This window comes from Salmo trutta, chromosome 16, assembly GCF_901001165.1.
Source record: "Salmo trutta chromosome 16, fSalTru1.1, whole genome shotgun sequence".
In the NCBI taxonomy this organism is placed as follows: Eukaryota; Metazoa; Chordata; class Actinopteri; order Salmoniformes; family Salmonidae; genus Salmo; species Salmo trutta.
This window is the reverse complement of record NC_042972.1, coordinates 51,633,396-51,649,825: the sequence shown is the minus strand read 5'-3', so window position 1 is coordinate 51,649,825 and position 16,430 is coordinate 51,633,396. Positions and strand designations below refer to the sequence as shown.

General features: G+C 41.5%; 1 protein-coding gene across 2 annotated transcripts in view; it reads right to left on the bottom strand.

Annotated features, from left to right (window-relative positions):
- The window catches only part of LOC115150996 (chemokine-like protein TAFA-2), a 187,942-nt gene extending 175,769 nt beyond the window's left edge, over positions 1–12,173 (bottom strand). For both annotated transcript variants that reach the window (XM_029694881.1, XM_029694882.1), the window contains exon 1: positions 11,681–12,173. The gene's annotated coding sequence lies outside the window, so the exon portion shown is untranslated. The remainder of the gene's footprint in view (positions 1–11,680) is intronic.
- Positions 12,174–16,430: the final 4,257 nt, after the last annotated feature.

Here is a 16,430-nt window from a genome sequence, read left to right as displayed (position 1 = left end):
CATTGTTTTACAAGTCACAAGTAAGTCTCAAGTCTTAGCATTCAAGTCCCAAGTCAAGTCCCAAGTCAAGACGGGCAAGTCCGAGTCAAGTCTCAAGTCAAGACCGTCAAGTATCAAGTCAAGTCTCAAGTCCTAAACTTTGAGTTTCGAGTCCTAAACAAGTCATAATGTGCTCTTCACCAAATGTAATAACATTTCATATTTTCAACAAGAGTAATAGTTAGCTTATTACATTTACGCAAATCATGAATGCTTTTAAAAACATCTATATATTTATTACTTTCCAAATAAACGTAATATTTCCATGGAAATACATGGGGAGCCATGAGAAAGACCCCCCCCCCCCCCCCAAATAGTGATCGTCTATTGAGGATCGCTATGGGGTGCAATCGGGCGGTGTAGGCTTGTACACAATCGTCCAACCTTAACACACACTCACACACTCTCTCTCTGTGTGGTTACAGTAGGCTAACGTATGCAATGGTTTTAGGAACAGCAGTAACATCAGGCAGGATTTAGGCTACCAACTGCCTAGCCAGTTGTAGCTCAATCTTGGGTGCAATGATCACGTTCCCGCACTGACTGTGTGGAGGCTCATTGATTTAACGTTACGCTAGCCTACATAATATACTAGTAAAGTATTCAAATATAATAGCTGTCGGCTATATTAGCCATGACTTACCGTTCTTTGTGCAGCTTCAAATGTCGAACAAAGTTGGAAATTGTTGCGCCTCCATCTGTAATTTTATTCCCGCATGTTATGCAAGTTACAATCCTTTTTTTGTTGACACAGCGTTGTCTTTATATCCAAAAATAATACTTTTTGGTATCATCTTTCCAAGGGCTCCATCTGAATTCACCCGCCGACATTCCTCTGCACTGCCACGTGTAACCGATGTGAAATGGCTAGTTAGTTAGCGGTGGTGTGCGCTAATAGCATTTCAATCAATGACGTCACTCGCTCTGAGACTTGAAGTAGGGTTTCCCCTTGCGTTGCAAGGGCCGCGGCTTTTGTGGCGCGATGGGTAATGATGCTTTGTGGGTGTCAGTCGTGGGTGTCCCTGGTTCGAGCCCAGGTTGGGGCGAAGAGAGGGACGGAACCTACACTGTTACACACGCACAACTTTTTCTCAGCTGGCACAGTTTGATTGGCTGCTGTCTGATTCAAACTGTAATCCGTTAAATGAAGAGTTGATGTGCTGCACACTTTTTTTATTAGCATAATTTTTTATATTTGGGCTTGGGGAGGGTATCAAGTCAGGTCGAGTCATTAGGTTCAAGTCCAAGTCTAGTCACGAGTGTTAAAGTCAAAGTCGAGTTGCAAGTCATCATATTTGTGACTCGAGTCTGACTCGAGTCCAAGTCATGTGACTCAAGTCCACACCTCTGATTACCGCCATTTGAGAAATGTACTGGACCCATATGCATTGGGTGCGTAACCTGTTAGGGCATTCACTCACAGTGTTCAGAATGACAGAAGTCACATTTAGACTATGGTAACTCATCTTAACAGAACATCTCCTGTAATGAAGCAGCCAATAAAATGTCATTTGCAAAAATACAATTCTAAACAGTGCACCTGATGCGACTGATGGGAGCAATTCCACATGTCAGATATGAACATCTCTGTTAGAAACTTAGAAAGATGGTGGAATCTATTGATCTATTTATAAAGACGCCACAACTAGGATGTGTCGCTAATATGACTCTGGACAACAGAAGAAAGTTGATACAGAATATGAGAGAAATGCTGGTCTTTATAAAATATTTCCCTCCACGTTTCTATAGTGCATATATTTGCCTGTTATGAGACATGCCTCATAACATCAACTAAAACGTTCTGATTTTTAAACAATTAAACTGCCTCCAGCTTACATTGCAAAGTGGTGGGTAACACGCTGATAGCCTGCCTACTGTTGCCTATGCACTTGAATGGCAAATGGGAGGCGTGCTTCAATTACCAAAATAAAAAAAATGGTGGCCATCACGCAATTGCATTTAGAATGGTTGCGCAATGACTGGATATATAAAAGGAAACCCTGGTTCCCAGAATGTAGTACAAGTTAGAGCTCTGCTACCGACTCGAGCCCGACGGACCCTGGCATTATACATCGGGTTAAGGTATGGCCAGAGCTCAGGTATCACTAAATTGATCACTAACATTTTGAAGCTGAGCCATTTGCGCGTGTACAGTCCTATCTGACTAAGATCATAACATGGTGTCAGAAGTGCTTCAACTTCATCAAATATAAGGCAGGAGAGACTCTTTCACAGATAATCATGTTCCTTGAGTTTTGCCGGTTTAGAGTGACAAAAAGACAGCGAACTGCTGTCTCGTGTCTTCATTGAGCAGAGAAGCCCAAGCAGAGTCATTGCTATGGATACTCACAGACTTTGCCACCATGAGCAGAGTGCATGCAGAGCAAGTGTCACAGACGTCTTAAGTTTTGAGGGAGTGTTCAATTGGCACGCTGTCTGCAGGAATGTCCAACAGAGCTGTTGCCACAGAATTGATTATTAATTTCTCTACCATAAGCCGCCTCCAACGTCATTTTGGAGAATTTGGCAGTATTTGCTCTGGATCGACGTGTACGACAACGTGTTCCAGCAACTTCGCACAGCCATTGAAGAGGAGTGGGAAAACATTCCACAGACATACAGATGTTTATCTGTATTCCCAGTCATGTGAAATCCATAGATTAGGTCCTAATTAATTTATTTCAATGACTGATTTCCTTATATGAACTGTAACTCAGTAAAATCTTTGAAATTGTTGCAGGTTGTTTTTGTTCAGCATACATAACCAGAAAAAAAATATTTTGATCAAAGTGAGGAACTGAAATGAAGTTGCCCTTCAGCTAATTCGATCTTCAGAAAGATACCAATAAAACTATGGCTGATTTCTGTTTCTCATTCCCATCTTGTACCACAGATAGATAAAGGCGTATACACAGTCTCTGTACAATATATTTAATGACACGGGTAAATCTTTTTGATGATAGGCATTTCTTTGAAGTCCCAGCTCTTCTGTAAAGGGAGCTGATGATGAGAAACTTGAACAGTCTTTGTGTTAGGTCATGAAATCGACACCCCTTTCCTTTTTTTCCAGGTTGCTGTGGAGGAGTCAATCCCCTAAACCAATTTATAGGAGAGTCTCTGAGTCACAACAGTCCATTTGAACTTGCAGTAAACAACCGCATGGACTCAGGCCCTTAAATGAGAGAACTTTGACATGATCCCAGGTTTTATTGCATCTTATTCCCTGAACTATAATCAGAGCTGGGTCGACTTCCCCCACCCTTTCTCAACAAAGAAATAACAAGCGTAGAAAATAACAGGCTAATTTCTAAACCCCGTAATTCAGATTTTCTGCCCAAATTGCAGCCTCGTGATTACAGGCATGAGGTGGAGCCTGACAACAGCAGCAGAAAGAGAAAGAAAAAAAGTCTCTGCCAGGGAGCCTTTGGCGTTTAAGAAAAACAAATGACAAAATGACAGCTCTCTTCCTCCCTAAAGGAGCGCAGCGTAGAACTGGGCCTCTCCAAAGCTCCAATTCCCCAATCTAGGCCTTTCACAGGGATGATCGTAAAAGCTTGGGGAGTGAGATTGGGTTCTCTAGCCCTGCCTGCTGCCATGGAGAATGAGTTAATAGGAATTCACTGCAATGGTAAAGTATTGGGAGTGATGGCTGCCAAATGTCGACATGCTCAAATGGGACGAGTGAAGAGGGAGGGGATGGGGATAGGGATGGTAAGGGGATGGGGAAATGGTTGGCAGCGGTGCTGAAAGGCACCTCTATAGAAGGGGGAGTGAGCTCCTAAGCTGTCCTGAAGCTGCTGGGTATACAGGGCTCAGACTCCAGCTGAGTGCTGAATGCTTTCCACTTCAAGGGGCTGGACGGAGGATTCTCCTGCACACTCACTCCCCTAATTCCTTTATTGTACAGTAGTTCATCATATGGTGGGGATTGGCAATAAGATAAACTCAATTATGTGGTAAAATCAGGGGTGAAAGCAGAATTCATTTATTTGCGGTACGGGACTTCAAGCATGTGCACCAAAATATTTTATGGGCCTAATCATAGAATGACATATAGAACCCCTATTAATTCAATAGGATCTCTGTTGGCATAGTCGTAAAGATCTGTCATTTAACTTATAAAATGTATTACCTTTCACTGTGGCATAAACACAACCAGTCATAATGGTTTCATCTGATCGTCAAACAATCACTTCAAAGGGCTCCTTTACTAGGCTACCCGTGCACGTTCATCCACTAGCAACATATTTCCAGCCTCCAAACGGTGGTGAATGGAAAGAGACATCTGTTACACAAAATACCACAAAGTGTAATGACATTTGGTGATTGTCATTAGGCCAGAATGTATGCGTCAATTACTGTCCGCGCGCGTCTCGGTGTCGGCCACTCATCTCTGCCTTAACAAAAATGCATTTTGGAGCGTAGGCTATACCACCTGTTTTCAAAAAGATTAGCACATTTTTCATGCATCTGACATGCGGTAATTATAAAAAGTGGTGTGATAGCCTACAGTTTTCTTGACATTTTGTTTTAATTATTGTGATAGGGTCATGTTTTACCGGTACGGCGTACCCCCACTGTTTATTTTGCCGGGACGCCGTACCGGACCATACCACCTTACTTTCACCCCTGGGTAAAAGGAATGGATTTTTTTTATTTTACAGTATGTGCTGCTAGGTGGAAGTAGTGGAGCTATGGCAGAGAATTATGTCCTTCTTGCTTCATTTGACTTTAACTGTGACCAAACATGAGTCGGTTGCCAAAAGGTTTTACAAATGTTGACAAATGTTGCAACCAAATACACATAGTAGGTTAGACGATATAACTTGGAATCTAAGTTCAAAACGGTAAAAAAAAAATCTGTTGAATGCAATGTGGCCTCCTGCCCCCCGGGCACTGTGCAAGCTGTTTACACGGCGTTTCACAACAATGCCATATGAACTTTACGTGATAGGCCCCCGCAGGACTCCAATCTGCAGCCACATCAGGTACACTGGCTGGAACAACAGATGCAACTGAGATCCGCTCCATTTTACAAACCTGTAACAAAGAAACCTGGAGTCCCTCCATTGCAAACACAACACACCCTCACAATCTTACACACACACACACACACACAAACACACACATTAGTAAAGTGACACCAAATAAGCATGAATAAATATAAGATGGAGTTCTGTTTCACAGTCGAATCTCTGAGGAGCAGCCAGCAGCAACCTGCCTTCCTTCACCGCTCTTTACCGTACGCAGCATGAGCATTAGCCCATAGTGACTGGGACACTGCTGGCTCCCAGGCAAGCAATTTGTTTGTTTATTGTCTTGGTGTTTTGTTGCGGTTACAGTTCATTGCAGCCAGCCAAGCTTGGGCATGCTCCTTTAAATGGCATCTATAAACCATGGGATATGCTCCCCCACCTCCTCACACGACAAAGCAGAGCGTACAGTGTCACGATGATGCTGCTGCTACAGCTACTCTCTCGCTAGCCATGATGGAGCTTAGATATTCTCCTGAAATGCTGTCGGATCCACCTCAGTGGTTCCACGGGGAGGCAGGACATGCTGTATAACGTGATATATGACACACCTAAACTTATTAGCCCATGAAGAACACAGCTGGCAAGGCCTTGCACTGAAGTGCTTTGAACTGCTCAAATATGGTGCAATACTGTGGATGGCTGGCTGCCTTGTGAAGACCAGTGTTGAGGGTAATGCGTTACAAAAGTAGCGTGTTACCTAATCAGATTACTTTTAGGAGTAATGGCGTAAAATAACGTGTCACATTTTGAAATTGGGTAATATTATTACGGTTACTTTGTCAAACAACGGGTGCGTTACTTCCATGATCTGATCTCGACTTGTTTCCTCGTTAATTCTCGAGCTGCGGAGAAAGGCTGCTTGGAGAAATGTCATGACATCTGCTGTCCATATAAATGTATAGAGGGTGCACTTCTGATCTTTGATCATTGATTGCTTCTGTGTAGTAGGACATTGTAGTACTGCGCTGATTTTGCTCATGAAAGTGACATGCAGCAGATGATGTTTGTAGGGTCAGTTGAGGGGAAATACATAGGGTGTCCAATCAAAAACACATCTTTTGACAAATGGGTCAAATAATGTTATTTGTGTAGAAACTCCTCTAAGAAAACCAATAGTCCAAACCTCATGTCTCTTTCATAATCGGTTCAAAGGTTATTGGAGTTTTTACCCTTCTATGAAAGACAGAATTAGCGTTACTAAATCAATGGAGGCCAGTATTTTTATATTATAATATACGCTTTTCATATTAATGCAAAATTCCGGTTAATTTTTCAAGGATTTCTCACAAAAACAAGCATATCTCTGTCAAATGTCAACGGAGTACTAAGCATACCGCAAGCATTTTAATTTCAAAGTCTTTTACATTTAATTCAGTTTGTGAAAATTGGGCTTTTTGCGACCCGCAGAAACAACTTTGCAGACGACCACCACAATGTGTAAAATCCTCAAGTCGCTGCGAGAAAGCGGCACTAGAGCTCTGTGCTTATTATCGGAGTATTAAGTTACGAAATCCAACTTTTTGGATCAGAAATATCATCACCTAAGCGTGTTTTCACCCTACCGTACATGTACGTGTAAGTTGGTTTATCAAGGCTTTTTGACAACTCCAACAGTGCAATGTTTTGTTTTTTAAGATTATCTTTGGTTCTGGTTCCCTGAGTGTGCCTGAGTAAGCTAATTGTACAAGTTCTGGCTGGACTTCACATGGCCTACATAAATGTGCAACATTCATAAAATGCTAAATACATATTTTGCTAGTCTCCTGCATGCAAACAGAGCACAGTGTCTTTTCATATTAATCTGACAGCCAAGAGCTGGAAGAGAACACAAATGCTGCCTAGGAGTTTCTCCTTAAAACTAGACACAAGCCTCTTATCCCTGATAGTCTCTTCTTCTATAAATCACCTGCGGTCTCATGCATATCAAGTGTTCACAGCTCCAGCTCTGTCTGCCTGCCACGCTCAGACTCCTCTATTTGTTGCCACGCTCAGACTCCTCTATTGTGACAGCTTCTTTAACCAAAAAAAATGAAAACATACCCTGGCTGCTGTATCTCTCACAATGTCTCTTTTAGCACCAGGACAATATCAGACCAAAGGAGAGAGAGAGAGAGAGCGTGTACAGACTATAAAATGTACAGCTGCGCTGTTTCTTGTCTGACAACTGCATACTGAACAAATTTCAGTCCGGTTTTAGACCGGGGCCCAGTACTAACACAGCTACCACACTGGTTGTACATGATATTGTAAGAGTTTTGGATAAGAAGTTGAACAGTGTTGCTTTGTTTGTTGACCTGTCAAAGGCTTTCGATACAGTTGATCGTTCTCTTCTGCTGAAAAGACTGACCTCACTGGGGTTGGCCTCAGATACATGTTTGTGGTTTCAGAATTATCTCAGTGATTGATCTCAGGCTATTATTGCAGATGGGGTAAAAATCTGATTTTGTCACTGTTCACAAAGGAGTCCCACAAGGTTTGATTTTAGGTCCTTTATTACTCACTATATACATAAATGATATCTGGAACTCAGTGAGAAAAAAATGCAACTTTAATTTCTATGCTGATGACACAGTACTATATGCCACAGCCCCATCACTCGCTCAAGCATTTACATTCCTGCAGTTTGACTTTCAATTGCTTCAAGATGCACTTGTAGATCTTAGGCTGGTGCTTAATTCAAGTAAACTAAGTATATGGTATTTTCACAATCCAAAAGTATACAATTGGGAAAATCTGAACATTGCTATCCATGATGGCGCTCTTTTGGAACGTGTTCCTACCTATAAATACCTTGGAATTTGGTTAGATGATAATCTCTCTTTTAAAACTCATGTAACTGAGCTGGTAAAGAAGCTGAAATTGAGAATTAGATTTTCTTATAGAAATAAATATTGTCTGTCATCACAGCACAGAAAGGAAATTGTGCGGGCCACTTTTATGTCAGTGCTTGATTATGGTGATGTTATATATATATGCATGGATCAGCATCAGTACTGAAGAAATTGGATGCAGTGGATGCAGCGTTGCGCTTTGTTACTGGTGCAAACTTTTGCACACATCATTGCCTTTTGTACACTTCGGTTGGCTGGGACTTCCTGACTTTTAGAAGGGGCAGACACTGGTTGATATTTGTCTATAAAGCTGTCTTACAGAAACTTCCTAATTATCTTAACTCAAAAATCCAGTGGTCAAACAGTATTTATCAGACTCGGTCACAGGACATGCTAGTGCTAGAGATACCCCAGAGTTAGGCAAAACCGCATTTGAATATCATGCTCCACACTCATGGAATGAATTGCAGAGAGAACTCCAGTTAGATATTTTGGTGCCTGTAAGACAGTTTAAATGCACATTACATGAACTTTATATTATAAACTGTAATTGCTTTTTGTAATTTGTGTTTTTCATATAGAAGTTTATCTATTTTAATCATTTTAATCTACATCTTGTACTTTTAATTTGTTTTAATTTTGTGTTGTTTTTATTGTTCTATCACAGGACACAACTGTACAAGAGACTCTGTCTCAGCTTGTTTCCCCTGTTTAAATAAAGGTTAATAAATAATATTTGCCACTGAGAAAAGTTGAAATGGGTCTGCAAGAGCCATCCTCTATTTGATAGTACTGTAGCTTCACATTGGAGAATGGTCTTGGCTATGCTGCTTATGGACTCGAAGTCCATCCATGTCTGAGGAAGTCGGAAGATGACATGGAAACCGGCCATTAGAGGCAACAGTGAGCGCTGTTACCTTCAAGTAGGTAAGCATCTGCCTCTGGTGCCAAAGGTTGCATGTTCAAATTCAGCTATATAGATTTTTTTAAAGCCTTTCCCAAACCTTAACTCTTACCTTGACCATTCAGAGTTAATGCATAACCTTAAGATTTCAGAGTTAATGCCTGAATTTAACCTTAAACATTTCTAATTTTGACATTTTGAACAACTTCTAATTCTGACATGAGACTGTGAGACCTTGTTGCAAATATAACACTGCACCGAGTTACAGTGCAATCATATCCACTTTTAACCACTTTCATCACACATCTAGCTAGTACAGATTTGGAACAAATGGCGCCAACGTAGGTGTCCCAATTTGACCAAGTTTCACTTTACTGGATAATGGGCCAAAGGGGAGAGCCTAATTGGATCAAACCCTATCAAAGACACCTCAACCACCAACCCAGCATCCAAACCCACAAACCCAATCCATTCTCATGAATTGTCCAGCACTGTTTACATCCAGTGCAGTTGAACTGTCCCAGGGTGGCCTTTGCTCCAGCTGTCAGCAATACAATAACACAGTCCAATAAAAACCCCTCAGAACAACAATGGGACCACAAGCAACTCCGGGGGCTACATACGGCAATCTATAAAACAATGTAAAGGGTTGCCTGTCAGCGGGTGTGAAAGGCGAAGATCTACACCTCCTCTGACTCTCTGGAGGGACTTCAATTAATCACAGCAGAGTTGTATCGTCGCTGCGCAACAGGAGCCGTAAGGTTATTGCCATCTGTGTTCCACGGGATGAAATGAGATGATCGCACTAATTGCAGAAAGACAGTTGACCGCACAACGCATGTCAGGGGGATGAAGGACATATGGATGGAATAAGGACATATGGATGGAATAGAGAACTAGGAAGGAGGAGATAGACAGAGATAAAGAGGATGTGGAGAAAGGAGGGGGAAAGAGAGAAGGGGAGAGAAAGGGAGAGAGAGAGAGAGAGAAAGGGAGAGAGAGAGAGAGAGAGAGAGAGAGAGAGAGAGAGAGAGAGAGAGAGAAAGGGAGAGGGAGAAAGGGAGAGAGAGAGAGAAAGGGAGAGAGAGAGAGAAAGGGAGAGAGAGAGAGAGAGAGAGAGAGAGAGAAAGGGAGAAAGGGAGAGAGAGAGAGAGAGAGAGAAAGGGAGAGAGAGAGAAAGAGAGAGAGAGAGAGAGAAAGGGAGAGAGAGAGAAAGAGAGAGAGAGAGAGAGAGAGAGAGAGAGAGAAAGGGAGAGAGAGAAAGAGAGAGAGAGAGAGAGAAAGGGAGAGAGAGAGAAAGAGAGAGAGAGAGAGAGAGAAAGGGAGAGAGAGAGAAAGGGAGAGAGAGAGAGAGAGAAAGGGAGAGAGAGAGAAAGGGAGAGAGAGAGAGAGAGAGAGAAAAAGGGAGAGAGAGAGAAAGAGAGAGAAAGGGAGAGAGAGAGAGAGAGAGAAAGGGAGAGAGAGAGAGAAAGGGAGAGAGAGAAAGAGAGAGAGAGAGAGAGAAAGGGAGAGAGAGAGCGAGAGAGAGAGAGAGAGAGAGAGAAGGAACGTGCACCACTGTGCTGCGTGTGGTGGCATAATCATGAATATCTACAGGAGCAGACAAGGAAAAGCAAGGCTGATTAGCTCTGAGGACAGTGTTTGTGTCTCCAAAACACAAATCCACAATCCTCTGTCTCCTTAAATCAGACAGCTGCTTTGTTAGAGCATGACGAGAAAGGAGAAAAATCACATTTAAAGCACATACTGTGAATAGTCAGATCTACTGCCTCCTTCAATGTGCAGTGTGTCTTAGCTAAGCTTTTCCTAGTTGTCAACACACAAATTGTTTTGGTCCACTAAGGCTTGGCCTTCTGGTACTAATACCATTTGTTCTAGAACAAATAACTTTCGAAAAACAATAGATTTAATTTTAAATGTATCAAAAACTTGATTTTGAGTTGAATGTTTAAAAACAAAGGCATTAGTCATATGAGTCATATGTCTCCGTGTTAAGCTTTTTCATTGCAGTGTTAGCGTCAAATATTCCCTCAACTGCACCCCAAAAATTGTGTTGCTCACACAGAGAGAGCGAGAGCAAGAAAGAAAGAAAGAGAAAAATACATCTGCCATTGCATGCTGTAATTATTCGAATTTCTTTCATAAAACAGCCTCAGTTATGACGTTCACCTTATGAGTGAAATTATCCCCTCACAGACCTTAATTAGTTGTACTGGAGCAGCACCAGGACCTGTGCCATACACTGGAAAAAAAATCACTTCATGTTTCTTTTCATTTCATTATTGAAATGAAACCCATCACAACTAATGTACAGTATCAGTGAACATGGGAGAAATATAAGTATTAATAACCGTGTGCCAACTTTTGATCCTCACATTTCATGCACAAACTAATACCAACACCTTCATAGATTACATGAATTTAGACCAACGTGAACCCGTATTGTCATCAACCATTATTTATAACGACTGTATTGGTTTGAATCCCCATCTGTGACAGTAGATTACATGCATCCGTTTCACAAATAAAGCACTTAAAATGATAGTTTTCACAAACAAAAATAATAATAGCCCCAAACAAGGATATTTGAACATCTGTGAGATTGGTTTTATGATTCAGTACGTAGCAAAGTCTAATTTTGTAAAGTATGTAGAAATGGCTGTAAATTAATATACTCCAGTCCACAGGATGTGTTTTCCATACCGTGCACATACGTTTTATGCTTTTGAAAATAAAGATCACAATAAGCACTTGCGATCATTATTAGGATATATAAAACACCAAGTAGCCTAGATTATTTTCACATTAGCAAAATTATGTAGCCTAGATAAATGAAATATAATATATATTTATAATGACGCATAGCCTACCTGTCGTTGCGCTGTCAATTAATCCCGTGAAATGCCCCTTTCATTTGCTTTCCATTGTCAAAAACAAAACCAGGATAATGTTAAAGAAATACCATATCCTTATCGCATGAAGGTGCCCACCACGACAAAACATAACCTAGGACAATTATGTAGAAATCAAGCTTTCCGAGAGCACGAATCCCTGAGTCGAGAGAAGTCTAAAATGTATTGCATAGACTTTAAAGCTCGACCGGACCCCCGGGCTTGATCAGTAGAGTGGAAAGCAACTGGAGGTCTTCTAAAGTTCCAGGTCCTTTTGCGCTTTTTCAGAACTTCCCAACCGCAAAAGGGCGACAGCTTGGAAGCAAAAACGTATAGTCAATCATTGTTTCTCCAGAACATATTAGTATTGTTGCAATTCACCCAGTATCGTTTTGTTAACTTGTTGTGGGTGTGTTTCTTCGCCGTTCCAGACGAGGCATTTGAGATGAGGGGTCGGGAGCGTTAGCAACGGGAGGCAGAGTAGGATACGCACCTGAGACAAGTGTATTATTTCAAACGACGTTACTTCAATGATTTGGCGCCACTCAGTGGCATTTTCACTTGCCGCCTTGGCGTCGTGCAATAGATGTATGATAAGGGACTAATAATAGGCTATCAGAGTTATCCCCTAAAATGTGATGGTTTATTGAAGATGTTACGTATCTATGATACGGTGCCAACGAAATTGCTACTGTCACATATTAAAATGAAATGAATGGCATATTATAGGACATGTTTTACCATGTAGGCTAAATATAATTCTGAAACCCCTCAGATCTAGGTCTACTGTCAATTTGGGATGATGTTATCCCTGATGCAGATAAACTCTGATTCGATGAGAAAACACACTTTTAATAATCAGCTTTTCCATTTCAAAATGTTTGAACTCATCCAAGCAAGTATGCTAATATACACTGCATGTATAACACATTTCAATAATAGCCTTCAGGAAGCCCAAAGGAAAGTAGAAAACAGCATTCTCAGACTTGGGCATTATCAGTTTGGAGGAAACTGATGAGATTAGAGGTTAAAAAGAGGTGCCTTGGGCAGGCTGTAACACAAAGCAGTAAAAGGAAATACTATTTGTTAGGATTTCAGAGAAGCCCTGAGTTTGTTTGTCTGCATGAAAACATCTTCAGAGAGAAGCTGATGTATTCTGATACGCATTAGGTCCCTAACACACTCTCTAAGGTTGGGAGTACGCTCCTGTCTCTCTCTCCTCCCAAAGCATTACCGCTCAGTCTAAAAAGCTTTCTCTTTAGTAATTGCATTATCTCTCTATTTCTCAAGCGCTGTCTTTTGTCTGCCTCAAAAGACAGGAATGGGCGGAATAATCAATATCCTGCTTTGAAATAGCCTGCGGAGAGAGGAGGCAAACATTTGGTTTTGACTTTGATTGCTTTTTGGACACCCTCAGAGTGTTATCATCATAAACTCAAGTCATCTACCTCTCTGAGAATGTGCGCACACGCACACACAAACACACAGTGCAAAGAGCCAGTGGGCAGGTCATGAAAATCACTGCATGACTGATGATTCGTGATTGGTGGTGGGGGCGGGGGGACGTCTGGCCATTATCATTGACTAATGGCATTACATATACTCTGTGTCGTTATTGAAGGAAATTACTGACGTCATGGCCGCAGATATAGCGTCACTCCTCACAGAATGCGTAATGCTTTTCCATTATGCCGTCATGCAAAGGACCCTTCATCATGTCCTAGTCCTACAAATGCTTCAGTGTGACAACTACTCATCAGCTTGGTCGCCATTTCTCGACTTGATAAACACGTGTCCGTCAAAACACAAATCCTACCAGAAGGTGTAGTTTTAACAGGGAGCTTTGGATCCCCGCCACAAACAAACTCACACACACACACACACACACACACACACACACACACACACACACACACACACACGTACACGCATGTACACACCCAACGTACACACACACACACCCAACGTACACACACACACACACACACACACACAGACATAAATAAACATAAATTAAAGGAGATTACCTCATTAATCTCCAGTGCTAATGTGTATTTACACAGTAAGTGGAGCAGAAGCTCATACCACGCACACATTTCTGTGGACACACTGCTCTCATGAAGTCATGCGATTCGATGGCTTCAACCATGAGGTAAGGCTCCACAAGCTGCATGGGGAGGAAAGATCAATGCAATCCCAGCCCCCGAGGCATACCCACACATCTTTATTATGGGCATACTTCACAGAGGCCCCAGCATAGGTCTTTATAAGCTGAACACATAGAGGGATAGCCATGGAGCCTCATGGCCATTCAATACTGTTCCTAATATCTGCCGGGATCACATAACGGGCAACTCCTGTAGCTAAAGCAAATTCCATGGGGATGCTATAATATGTGCATTTGACATCTCAGTGAAGGACATTAGCTCTGAATAATAGTGATAGTAGTGAGTAGATCTGCAAAGTGGGACTAATGAGTCTTCTGTGTGACCCCTCATACACTGTCAGCCCCTGCTGTCTCTCGCCTTGAGAGGGGGGGAAAAGAACACTGAAAAACTCCCGGGCCAAACAGGGGCAATGATTGTGGCGTCTTTGCTTAAAATAACAGGCCCTGTGAGTGGAGTAACCTCCTCGACTCCTCCCCAGGCAGTCCTCTGCCTGAACCCCTCCCTGTCTTCACCGCGGATGTGATGAAGACAGTGTGACGTCCAGTAGAAAAGTGCAGGAGGACAAATAGGATGCATAATGGCTTCTGGGATGTAGCTGTCCATCAATTATTCAGCGGCAGCATCAGTTAACCCTTAAGGAAAACCAGATGATTTCACATGTGGAAAATGTGACATGTAACATTTCCACATGTGAAATAATGTGAAACCATGTGTTTTTGGGACACTTCACATGTGATGATATTTAACATGTCAATTTTCACGTGATCACATAACCTTTCACAAATTTTAACATGAGATTTTACAGGTCATTCACCAGCAAACAAAAATGAGTCGTTATGATACACAGACAGTGCTTTTAACATACTGTATGTACGTTGAAAACACTCTTGTATCTGACCACAGTCTGTATGTTAATTTATACAGTAATTTTTATGTGACATGTCCTTACCTGGGATTTGAACTCACAACCTCTTGGTTCATGGCATTCCAATTTTCCTGCTACGCCACCATGTCTGGGTTAGTAAATGATTTCACCTGTATTCCTACACTTTGGACTAGAGGTCGACCGATTAATCGGAATGGCCGATTAATTGGAGCCGATTTCTAGTTTTCATAACAATCGGAAATTGGTATTTTTGGACGTCGATTTGGCCGATTGTTTTTTATATATATATATATATATATATATATATATATATATATATATATATATATATATATATATATATATATATATATATATATATATATATATATATTTAGACCTTTATTTAACCAGGCAAGTCAGTTAAGAACACATTCTTATTTTCAATGACGGCCTAGGAATGGTGGGTTAACTGCCTTGTTCAGGGGCAGAACGACAGATTTTTACCTTGTCAGCTCAGGGATTCAATCTTGCAACCTTACGGTTAACTAGTCCAACGCTCTAACCACCTGCTTTACATTGCACTCCACGAGGTTACGCGAATGCAGTAAAAAGCTAAGGTAAGTTGCTAGCTAGCATTAAACTTATCTTATAAAAACAATCAATCAATCATAATCACTAGTTAACTACACATGGTTGATGATATTACTAGTTTATCTAGCCTGTCCTGTGTTGCATATAATAGCTTAGGTACACGTTGCTCCAACCATAAACATCAATGCCTTTCTTAAAATCAATACACAAGTATATATTTTTAAACCCGCATATTTAGTTAATACTGCTTGCTAACATGAATTTCTTTTAACTAGGGAAAATGTGTCACTTCTCTTGCAAACAGAGTCAAGGTATATGCAGCAGTTTGGGCTGCCTGGCTCGTTGCGAACTGTGAAGACTATTTCTTCCTAACAAAGACAGCCGACTTCGCCAAACGGGGAGGATTTAACAAAAGCGCATTTGCGAAAAAAGCACAATCGTTGCACGACTGTACCTAACCATAAACCTCAATGCCTTTCTTAAAATCAATACACAGAAGTATATATTTTTAAACATGCATATTTAGCTAAAAGAAGTCCAGGTTAGCAGGCAATATTAACCAGGTGAAATTGTGTCATTTTGCGTTCATTGCACGCAGTCAGGGTATATGTAACAGTTTGGGCCGCCTGGCTCGTTGCGAACTAATTTGCCAGAATTTTACATAATTATGACATAACACTGAAGGTTGTGCAATGTAACAGGAATAACGTTTTGTTTTCAAGATGATAGTTTCCGGATTCGACCATATTAATGACCTAAGGCTCGTGTTTCTGTGTGTTATTATGTTATAATTAAGTCTATGATTTGATAGAGCAGTCTGAGCGATGGTAGGCACCAGCAGGCTCGTAAGCATTCATTCAAAATAGCACTTTCGTGCGTTTTGCCAGCAGCCCTTCGCAATGCATTGCGCTGTTTATGACTTCAAGCCAGTCAACTCCCAAGATTAGGCTGGTGTAACCGATATGAAATGGCTAGCTAGTTGGCCGGGTGCGCGCTAATAGCGTTTCAAACATCACTCGCTCTGAGACTTGGAGTAGTTGTTTCCCCTTCCTCTACGTGGGTAACGCTACTTCGAGGGTGGCTGTTGTCGATGTGTTCCTGG